This window comes from Carassius gibelio, chromosome A12, assembly GCF_023724105.1.
Source record: "Carassius gibelio isolate Cgi1373 ecotype wild population from Czech Republic chromosome A12, carGib1.2-hapl.c, whole genome shotgun sequence".
In the NCBI taxonomy this organism is placed as follows: Eukaryota; Metazoa; Chordata; class Actinopteri; order Cypriniformes; family Cyprinidae; genus Carassius; species Carassius gibelio.
The window spans coordinates 11,409,935-11,421,437 of record NC_068382.1 but is presented as its reverse complement, the minus strand read 5'-3'; the positions used below and the strand labels follow the sequence as shown (position 1 = coordinate 11,421,437).

The 11,503-nt window shown below is 38.2% G+C and overlaps 1 pseudogene; it reads right to left on the bottom strand.

Annotated features, from left to right (window-relative positions):
- LOC128025786 (uncharacterized) lies at positions 1-117 on the bottom strand (annotated as a pseudogene).
- Positions 118-11,503: the final 11,386 nt, after the last annotated feature.

The window sequence follows — 11,503 nt, the reverse complement described above, 5'->3', positions numbered from 1 at the left end:
TTCCAGCAGCAACCTAGTTTTCCCAGGAGGTCTCCCATCCAGGTACTGACCAGGCTCAGCCCTGCTTAGCTTCAGAGGGCAACTGATCTTGGGCTCCAGGGTGATATGGCTGCCAGTTTTATTGATTTATTAATTTTGATTTTGATTAATGTTTCCTTTACAGTATGGATTACCTCAAGGCTCAGTACTAGGACCATTACTCTTCACACATTACATGTTACCCTTGGGAGATATCATCAGGAAACTCTGTTAGCTTTCACTGTTATGCTGATGATACTCAGCTGCTCTATAATTCTTTGCGGCCCGGAGAAACATACCAATTTGAAAAACGAATGGAATGCATAGTTGATATAAAAAACTGGATGATGAGTAATTTTTAACTTATAAATTCTGAAAAAACAAAGGGTGTTAATTTGATAGCAATCTTTCCTTAGAGAGCCACGTTTCTAGCATTTGTAAAACTGCATTTTTCCATCTCAAAAATATATCTGACGGCCTATGCTCTCAATGTCAAATGCTGAAATGTTAATCAATGCGTTTATGACCTAAATGTTAGATGATTGTAATGCTTTATTGGGTGAATGTTCTGCATGCTTAGTAAACAAACTCCAGTTAGTCCAAAATGCAGCTTTTAGAGTTCTTTCTAGAACCAGTAAGTATAACCATATTAGCCTGGCAGACACACATTAGGTAAACAGGAACCGGGAACACTTCCCATAACACCTGATGTACTTGCTACATAATTAGAAGAAAATCATCTACGCTAATATTAGTCTGTTTCTCTCTTATTCCGAGGTCACCGTAGCTTCCAGATCCAGTCTGTATCCAGATCAGAGGGTCACTGCAGTCACCTGGATCCAGTACGTATCCAGACCAGATGGTGGATCAGCACCTAGAAAGGACCTCTACAGACCTGAAAGACAGCGGAGACCAGGACAGCTAAAGCCCCAGATACAGACTCCTTGCAAAGACCTTCTCTCAGACGACCACCGGGACAAGACCACAGGAAACAGATGATTCTGCTGCACAATCTGACTTTGCTGCAGCCTGGAATTGAACTGCTGGTTTCGTGATCAGATGAGAACTGACTTCTGAGTCTGACTGAGCCTGGTTTCTCCCAAGGTTTTTTTCTCCATTCTTTCACCAATGAAGTTTTGGTTCCTTGCCACTGTCGCCTCATGCCTTGCTTAGTTGGGGACACTTAATTTACGGCGATATCGTTGACTTGATTGCAAATGATTCCACAGATACTTTTTAAACTGAACTGAAATGGTGACATCACTGAATTCAATGATGAACCGCCTTTATCTGTCATTTTGCATTATTGACACACTGTTTACCTATTTAATGTTCGGTTGCTTTGACGCAATCTTTTTTGTTTAAAGCGCTATATAAATAAAGGTGACTTGACTTTGCATGCAACCCTTTTACACCATTTATTTATTTACAAGTTTATTTATTTATTTATGTGCTTCATGTCTTCTTGTTGATGGAAAGTGCCCTGTAGTTCTTTTACAATAAGATGTACAGTAAGACAATATATGTTGTATTGTAAAATGTGCCTTAGATTTCTCATGTAGACCAGCTTTTCCATCTTTTATGTAACACATGCTGTATAGCTATATTCATGCTGTCTGGATGGTTGTATTTGTATTTTCCCAGTGTGATCAGTGTTACTGATGTGAGGTGCTGAGTGAGCAGACAGCAGTGGGACTGGAATGTGTGGAATGCCTCTTAATGAGCTGAGCCGCTGAGAGGGATTCAGAAAGCCAATTCATCTGAACCTTCTCCACATTAGTCTGCCAACAGTAAGAAAGAAGAGTAGAACATATGCTCATTTTTTACTGCTTGTTAATCTAATAAATACTTTCACAATTTCTAACTGTTCATTTCCTGCAATTTGATTTGTTGTAATGATGTAAATTAATCCTTAAACCTATTTTATTAAGTACTGTGCATTGTGTAAATCCTCTGTGTTAATCATAGTTTAAAATAGTTATTCTCAGTGTATTTTACGTGTTATTATAATTGTGTTTATTTATTTGAAGGAATCTGATTATTTCTTAAGTTTGTTTTATGTATTCAATTAAGTTGCTTTTCGTCTATGCTTTTCGTTTTTTTTTTTTTTGGCCACCAACAGTGGGACCTTTTAAACAGCCACATTTGGGGGATGTCTTTGAGTTCATGTGAACTTGCCAGAGTTGGCAAGTCATGGGGCCCTATCTTGCACCCAGCGCAATTGACTTTGTACACCGACGCATGTGTCATTCCTATTTTGCACCTGCGCAAAGCGCGCTTTTTCCTCCACAGAAGCACGTCGCTAAACTAGTGAATGAACTTGCGCTCCCTGGGCGGTTCAGCGCAAAAAAGGAGGCGTGTTCCGGCGCAAACAATCCCTGGTGCTATTTTGCTGTTCCATTAAACAATTGCGCCACTGACCAGAAAAAACCTAGTCTAAAGTCAGTGGCGCGTTGCGCGTTGTTCATTATGCTATTTTAAGGGCGCATGCTTGACCATAATGTATAGCGTGCACAACGCGCATACACTTTGCTCATGTAATCTACACAGATGCAACAGTTATTTTTGCAAATCATAAACTGTTACACTAAAAAAAAATATTAACACATGAGATGACGGAAATCATTGTGGTGTGCCACGAAGATGTGAAAAAATAGGCATAAATCTAGCTTACAAATTATTCAGGCTAATTTTAGTAATTAAGGATCAGACCTGTTTGCCCAATAGTGGCAAGACATATAGGCTATGTAAGGACATCTGACAAATATGTTTTTCCGTCAAGAACCAGGAAAAAAAAATCGATGAAACAATTGTGGCTATTTCCTCCCACGCCTGTTTAACCGACGCTATTTTGGGTGGGTTTCTCCCATCCCCATACAACACAACTTCTCTGTCTTTCACTGCTCTTACATGAACATCAGTCTCCTCGGCTGTGAACCGCTCCTGGCGTGCGCCTGGTAAATACGCCATAATAATAGCAATCCATAATGGAACTTGCGCACCTGCTTTTAAAGGGAATGTTGGATGACGCTCTGATTGGTTTATTTCACGTTACGCCCAAACCACACCTATGAATAATGAAGCTACTTCAGACCAACCCATTTTAGATTTGCGCCGGGCGCAAGAGCCATTTATCCCGCCGGGAAAATAGCAACAGCGCCGAGACCCGCCCACAATGTTACTTGCGCTTCGCGCTTTGACACTTGCGTTTCAGATCGTTAAAATAGGGCCCATTAAGTTCAATCACTAAATCACCTCAACCTTATGTATAATATAAGATTTTTTAAAAGCAAAGCTAAAAATTATATTTATATATATATATATATATATATATATATATATATATATATATATTTATATATGTATACATGCATGTGTGTGTACTTACATATACATAATAAATATACACAGTACACACATATATTAACAAAAAAATATATTTTGGATGCGATTCATCATGATTAAACGTTTAACATCACTAATATATATGCACAAATATATATATATATATATATATATATATATATATATATATATATATATATATATATATATATATATATATATATATATTAGGGCCGGGACTTTAACGCGTTAATTGAGATTAATTAATTACACAAAAAATAACGCGTTAATTAAGATTAATTAATTACAGAAAAAAAAATCCCGCATTTTTAATAACTTATTTTTGCACCGCGGAACGTTTCTCACTGGACGCGTTTCGGCGGACCGATTATACTGAAGCACCAACTAGCATTCGCATATCGCCCAGGGGCATAGACAGTAAAAGAAATGGACACAGCGACCCCATTGGAACTCAATTGAGACAAATGAAGCCCAGTTTTAGCGTTTTTTAGCACTTCCGTTTCTGACGCGCAGACTCAAACGAAGCTTGACGAGGTCAGCAACCTGTCTGACAGATGTAAATATTCTAAGTGGCTATGCGTGCAAACTGCCATCCTTAATCTTGCAGAGACGGCGAGCTTGAGCGGGGAGTTCTTTGTCGTGAGTGAGCAGGAGTAAGTATTCTGATTAATTATTTTGTATAGTATTTTAAAATGTAACGCCAGTACGCCATATTAAGTTAATTTGCTGCGAGCTTCTCCACCTGTCTGTACGGTAATGCGACAGAGAGCCGAGTGGTTATTACGCAATCGTTAGCCTATTTTTTACAAAAACTGTTTATACGGGGCCATAATGTAACATAGAAGGTAATGGAGCCCTTTATACATTGTCGTGTATCTTTAGAAATAAATAATGGACAAACAGAGTCTTTAAACGCCTCAGATGTAAAGTCATTCGCTGTCAAAGTGACGCCAAAATGAATGGGAGTCAATGGGAATGGGGGCAAGGAACTCGACCGGAAGTTGAAGTCGGGTGGGGGCTGCCATCTTTTAGCAGAAGTTCACTTGCGTTAGCATTCCCATTGACTCCCATTCATTTTGGCGTCACTTTGACAGCGAATAACTTTACATCTGAGGCATTTAAAGACTCCGTTTGTCCATTATTTATTTCTAAAGATACACGACAATGTATAAAGGGCTCCATTACCTTCTATGTTACATTATGGCCCCGTATAAACAGTTTTTGTAAAAAATTGCGTCATAACCACTCAACTCTCTGTCGCTTTACCGTACAGACAGGAGGAGAAGCTCGCAGGCAATTAACTTAATATGGCGTACTGGCGTTACATTTTAAAATACTATACAAAATAATTAATCAGAATACTTACTCCTGCTCACTCACGACAAAGAACTCCCCTCTCAAGCTCGCCGTCTCTGCAAGATTAACGATGGCAATTTGCACGCACATCCACTTTACATTTACATCTGTCAGACAGGTTGCTTACGTCGTCAAGCTTCGTTTGAGTCTGCGCGTCAGAAACGGAAGTGCTAAAAAACGCTAAAAATGGGCTTCACTTGTCTCAACTGAGTTCCAATGGGGTCGCTGTGTCCATTTCTTTTACTGTCTATGATATCGCCGCAGCAGCACATCGAGCCTCAAGTATCACCTCAACGCAAAACATATAGCAGCTAGCGTGGACTTTACACTTTATGTTGAACTATGTATTATTTTGTTGGTGCAACTGGCAGTTTATGTTGAACTCTTTATTGTTTTGGCCAAGGTTATTGAGAGTTGGACTTAGTATGTTATGGCCTCTGAAGCAACAGAGAGATGTTTTCTAATAGTCAAGGTTTCCAATGTTCTGAATGTAATTGACAGTATTGTGTTTTACTTAAAAAACACTTTACAGAAGGTTTCAGCACCCTATAAGCTACCTGAATTTCGGAAATGTACTATTTCTAAATTGTTTCTAAATATGCTATTGCTACACTTAATGGCAAAAATTGCACTGGTCTGCTAGACTTGGTTGAACAAAAATAAACTATTTTGTTGCTTAAGCTTATTTATTCAGTCATTATTCAATGGTATACAATAAATCCATGTGAAAAAAAATTACTTCTCACTGTTCTCAGGTCAAATATTTATATGCGATTAAAATGCGATTAATTTCGATTAATTAATTACAAAGCCTCTAATTAATTAGATTAATTTTTTTAATCGTGTCCCGGCCCTAATATATATATATATATTTGCAAGTCAATGGGGAATCCTTAATATACTGTAATTCAGAGCATTTTTTTTTATTTGTCCTATAGAAATCTGTAAGTCCAATTGACTGATAAAGATTAGATTAAATTCAACTTTATTGTTATTACGCAGAGTACAAGTACAGAGCTAATGAAATGCAGTTAGCATCTAACCAGAAGTGCAAGAATATAGTGTTTTATATACATAAAAGTGCAGAGTAAGTAAAGCTATGATATACAGAATGCACAGTGGAGTTGCTATATACAATATTGATCAGAGTATATATAGAATATAAATATGAATGCAATGTAGGGATTGTATGTACATTATGAACAGAGCAATGAAGGATTATATATACATTATGAACCTCGGGAACGTGAGAACAGTGGTAATAAATACAGTTGGATGAGTGTGCAAAAGTATTGTTGAACAATTATATGCAAAATAACAGTAGTGCAATGATATTTTTTTGTAGAGATAGTTTACTGTGCTTGTACAGTAACAACTTTAGACAGTTTATAGTGTAATAGCTTTAACCATGTGCAGTCTGTGCAAAATATGAATAGTGCAAATAATGTATGTAAAGTACTGTGACCAGTGCAGTAAAAGAGCAGGTGCAGGTTAGATTGGTGGTGTGGCGTTCAGAAGTGTCACGGCCCCGGGAAAGAAGCTCTTCCTGAGCCTACTAGTTCGAGAGCGTAGGCTTCTGTAATGCCTGCCGGATGAAAGGAGGGTGAACCACCCGCTGGAGTGCTTAGCGGTCAGATGCAGAGCAATTGCTGTACCACACTGAGATGCAGTTTGTGAGTATGCTCTCAATGGTACAGCGGTAGAATTCAGCAAGGATCCTGGGACTGAGGTGAACTTTTTTAAGGCTTCGTAAGAAGTAAAGGCGCTGATGTGCCTTTTTGACCAGGGTGGAGATGTTTAGGGACCAGGTGAGGTCATCTGAGATGTGGATGCCAAGGAACTTGAAACTGGACACACGCTCCACTACAGCTCCGTTGATGTAGATGGGTGTGTGTGCATGATTCCTAGTCTGCCTTTGTTTTCTGGTTGTTTAGTTCCAGGTTGTTGGTGGCACACCACACAGCCAGGTGCTGCACCTCATCCCTATAGGCTGAATCATCGTCATCCTTGATCAGACCTACCACCATGGTGTCATCTGCAAATTTGATTATGGTGTTGGAGCCATAAACAGGAACACAGTCATGGGTGAATAGGGAGTACAGGATAGGGCTAAGTACACAGCCTTGTGGCACTCCAGTGTTCAGGGTGATGATGGAGGAGGAGAGGTTATCTAACTTAACAGACAGAGGCCTGTTAGTCAGAAAACTAGAATCCAGTTGCAGATGGGTGTGCTGATTCCAAAGTGGCTGAGCTTGGAGATCATCTTGGAGGGGATTACAGTATTAAATGCAGAACTGTAATTTATGAACAGCAATCTCACATGTGTGTTTTGACTGTCCAGGTGGGTGAGGGCAGAGTGAAGTGCCATTGAGGCAAATTGGAATGGGTCTATTGTAGCAGGGAGACAGGATTTTAAGTGGGATGCAACCAGTTCCTCAAAGCACTTGGCAAGTCGTTAGGGACTAAGGCAGTGGAGTGCTTCGGTACAGGTAAGATGGTGGAGGTTTTGAAGATAGTGGGGACAGTTGTTTGGGCCAGGGACAGATTGAAAATGTCTGTGAAGACCTCAGACAGCTGCTCCGCACAGGCTTTAAGCACACGACCAGGTATTCCGTCAGCACCGGCGGCGCCAAGGGGGGTCCCAGGGGGCCTCAAGACCCTGTCAAAAAACGCCCGGAACCCCCATTTGACCCCCCACCCTCTTCCTGATTAATATATATATCCGGGATATAATATAAAAAAAAAAAATCTTCAAACTACGCAGAACAATAATAAATAATAATTATTTCGACATTTATTCGTACACTGAAAGAGAACCATTTCTGTTGGACGCATCCTATTCGAGAAACAAGGAGCTGATGATACTGCAAATGTGTGATTCAGCGTGAAGCAGACTGACTCACAGCTCGTCTGAACCGAACTGGTTCTTTTTATGATTGATTCTGAATGAAGGGCCATCGCCGAGCGCAAAAGAACCGTTGAACCATTTTTTTTCAACTGGTTTTATTTGATCGAACTGTCTTCTCTATTATTTCTTTTTCAAAACTGCATCAAAGCATTTGCTGCTGTATCAATACATAATCACACATATCTATATGTGAATCAGCAAGGAATGCATCACAACATATTGCTGTATTGATATTTTGAATAACGCCATTTAAAGCCTTGTTACATGTGCCCCTTTTATACTGTACTTTGAGCACCTGCCCCTTCAAAGGTCTGTGCACGGCCCTGTTCAGAGGGAGTCAGCCACGTTAAAAAAGTTAACCACTTAAGTCATTTGTGGATTAATGCGTATTGGTGACGCAAACCACTTAAAGCACCAACCTTTTAAAGTTTAAGCATATTGTTTGCAAATTGCAATTGATTAATTAATTAAAAACAAAGTAGTTAATATGCTTTGTTGTTTAGTAGCAGTAATATGCCATTATTAGCCGTGTCCACTGTATTTTTTGTTGGTTTTCATGAGACCCCCCTTGAAATGAGCAGGACCCCCCATTGCCCCCCCAATCAAAATTGTCTGGAGCCGCCATTGTCTGTCAGGGACAGCTGCTTTCCATCCATTCACTTTACACAGAGTGGAGTAAACATCTGATGCGGAGATTGTGAGAGGCAGTTCACTGGGTTGATGCTCAGCTTTGAGGGAGATCTCCTTATTATTTTGGTCAAAACGAGCATAAAAGTGATTTAGAGGGGGGCACAGAGTTAGGTGGTTTGTAATCTGTGATAGATTGTATGCCTTGCCACATATTGCCAAGTGTTCTTCAATCCTCTGTTTATGTTTGAGTTTGGCCTGGCAGATACCCTTCCTCAGGTTGGCTCTGGCTGAGCTGTAAGCCTCCCGGTCTCCAGACCTGAAGGCTGCATCTCTTGCTTTGAGCAGTAGGCGAACCTCTCTGTTCATCCAGGGCTTCTGATTGTGGAAATTTTTGTGTGTGTGTGTGGTCACTCTGCTCACACATCTGTTGATGTGCTCCAGGACAGAGTTGGTGTAATTGTCAATGTTGATCTGAGAGTTTGTGGCCTGGGCATCAAACTTACACCAGTCTGTGTGCTGGAATTGATTTTGAAGAGTGGAGTCAGAACCTTCCAGTCTTTATTGTGGGTTTCACACATTTGATGTGTACTTGGGGAGCAGGAACAAAGAGAGGTGGTCAGACTGAATGGGGGAGGGGTGTGACTTTGTAGGCATCAGTCATATTAGTATAAACGTGGTCCAATGTTTTACGTCCCCTTGTAGTGCAGGAGACATTTTGATGAAATTTAGGGAGAACAGAACTTAAAGTGCAGTGATTGAAGTCCCCAGCAACAATACTCCATCCGGGTGCAGGGTTTGTAATTTGCTAATAGCAGCACAAATTTCTTTCATAGCCACGTTAGAATTAGCGTCCGGAGGTACATAAACTGCAGCAGCAACAATGCAAGTAAATTCACTCAAATAAAGGTAGCTGTTAAGTATTTTTGTTGAAGTACAATGTTGTTTTGGCCATAATAATAATGTACCAAATCTAACTCCTATAAATATTGAAGTAGTATAGAAAAATACTATACATATGGGTGAAGTTGAACTCTGTGACGCCAAACAGAGTCTGAAGGCCTGAAGTGTCCATTCATTCTGAAGAGCCCTTTGAAGTGGCCAGTTTTGAGCACTTGGTTTGGAACGCCTATAGAGTTTCTGCACCTACGTCACGGTTTGGTCAGTGCGACCATATTGGAGATACTTGGATGTAAACAACAGCACGGATTGCATGGTTAATGTACTACTGAAGACGTTATAACTGACGTTAAATGACGTTAAACGTTAAAACTGTGTGGAAGCTGCTAAATCATATAGAGAAGGACTTAGTAAGCAGGAAAGTGCATGACAATTTGATATACTAAAAGTTAATAGGTGGTAAAGATCCATAGGAGCTGACTACTTTTGCTCCTAGAGTACAATAATAAGGTTAACACTTTACAGTAAGGTTCAGTTAATTAATGTATACAATGACATTTTAGTAATGCATTAGTAAATGTTGAAATTAACATTAGCTAAGATGAATAAATGCTGTGGAAGTATTGTTCATTCATGTTGCATAAAATATGACATTTTAAAGGTAAATAAATGAAATTAACTCCAAAAATAATAAAAATATACATAAATGTATAGTTTTTATTTTATCTAAGATATGACATTCATGAATATATATATATATATATATATATATATATATATATATATATATATATATATATATATATATATATATATATATATATATATATATATATTGGGATTATACCTGAGCCCTTCATGCTCACATTTGTCCATGAAGGACAAATTAAGGGCTGCTTTTAAGGATGCTTGAGGGTTAAATTTTAAAATAATGATACTTGTAACAACACACTAGGGCCAAAAGGGCTAATCTTACCTCACAGGTCTAATTGTATCTCTTCACTTAAAAAAAAAAAAAATGAATAAATGAAAAAAATAAATAAAAAAATAAAATTACTTCACAAATCTAAAAAAAAATGACGTGTCCACAGATTCCTAATTAACAGACACCAAATAATTTTGGTATTCAACATAATACAATGTTATATATCACCATTTTCCAGAGACAACAAAATTAGATAATTTAATCTCAAAACTGACTTAACTAAATGTCACAAATGTTGATATTCAGATGAAACAATAAAATAAAAAATAGGATATCCATTCATTAAAAGTGCTTTGATGAGATTTTGTGAAATCTAATCTACTGTATGGCCAAGGGAAAAAAAGTTGCCCCAGGGGGGCATCTTACCCAATTTTATTCAATTGTAATTGTCAGGATTTTTATTAATATTTTTATATAATACTATTATATAAAACTGATCATGTGTTGTCACTTCGAAATCACAGTAATTATGACATGGGGTGAATGCAGCATTATATCATTGGAATCCTTGGCTCAAAACAAATCAAATAGCTATTAATTTCCAGTGTCGATTTTTCCAGCCATTTTGGATTTTGTTCAAAACCTACTTTTGCAAATTAGTCCTAGTTTTTCCGCCCCATATCGAAACCAAGCCAGTGTACAAATATCCTCTGGAGACTGAATATCAATTAATTACCAATTAATTATCAATTGATATTTCAAATCACCATTGCAACAGGATGCCAAATTTTTCAAAATGGGTGGAGAAACGCCTATGAACGGAATGAGATATCTTCACCAAACTCGGTACAATTATTTATCAGCTCAGTGGTAACAATAAAAAAGAAACACAGAGTTTGGCCACTGAAATTTTCATATTTTATTTTTTATCAGTATTAATATTGTGTATTTAAAATCTTAAAACACCTATTTAAAACATTACCTACTTATCCCAAACATGTAGGCTACAGTATGCTGGATAATTATAATTATTTTGGTTTGGTATAGGCTATGTTATGTACAGTAGTTCTAGGTTTTTGTACATAACACCTACATACTGATTAGTCATTCGTGGGAAGATGTTACTATATAAGTTTATTTATCGATATATTTGAAGCTGAGGAGGTTAATGCCAAAATATTATCACTCAGTCATGCCACTCCTTATTAATGCAAACCTGTCGGACATGAACGGCAAGTCACATTTTAACTGTCCTGAATATATTAATAAACAGGGCTGCCACACGTCTTCATTGATAAACTGGTTTTAAACTGTTACTGGACTAGTTGGTAATTGAAGGCTGCGCCCTAGTTTGTGTCCAATCAGAGACAATCTGCCATGGAATGAATAAAACAGCAATGCGT